Source organism: Trachymyrmex cornetzi, unplaced genomic scaffold (genome assembly GCF_001594075.2).
Source record: "Trachymyrmex cornetzi isolate Tcor2-1 unplaced genomic scaffold, Tcor1.1 C3770774, whole genome shotgun sequence".
Classification (NCBI taxonomy): Eukaryota; Metazoa; Arthropoda; class Insecta; order Hymenoptera; family Formicidae; genus Trachymyrmex; species Trachymyrmex cornetzi.
Genome location: NW_017293822.1, coordinates 1 through 533, shown reverse-complemented (window position 1 = coordinate 533; position 533 = coordinate 1). Strand labels below are relative to the sequence as shown.

At 19.7% G+C, this 533-nt stretch overlaps 1 long non-coding RNA gene across 1 annotated transcript; it reads right to left on the bottom strand.

Moving 5' to 3' along the window:
• Positions 1-533, bottom strand: LOC108770581 (uncharacterized). The gene is made up of 3 exons (XR_001940603.1): positions 488-533; positions 248-355; positions 1-33 (listed from the first exon to the last, which is right to left on the bottom strand). It is a non-coding gene; the product is annotated as an uncharacterized LOC108770581 (long non-coding RNA).

Genomic DNA, 533 nt, shown 5'->3' with positions numbered 1-533 from the left:
TATTTTTATTGAAATATATATCAAACTCGTGGTCTAAAATGCATAAAAAAAAATTAATGAAACAGATATAAGAAAAAATTCAATAAATTTATATTGTTCAGAGAGATGATATAGTTAATTTTAATGAAAATTAGTTTAATATAATATTTTAATATTTAGTTTTAATATTTATTTAATAATTAGTATAATATGTTATGGGATAAAGAAGTATTACAATACAATAGCTTTAAACATATGAAATAAATACCTTGTGAATCAATCATTTTTGCATTATTGTCATCATTTATCAAATTGTTATCTAATATAACTATGTTTTCATTATTAGATAACATATTGATTGCAAGTTCGCGTTTATCTGAAATACGTAGATAAATGTTAATAAAATACAACTAAAATACATTAATATTACAAAAAATTCAATAGAGATATAAATCAATAGATATAATCTAGATTAGAAATAATATCAACAGATTAATTTTAGACTTACCTTCAATTTCTTTTTCGGACATATTTGACGTGAATAATACTGGAGC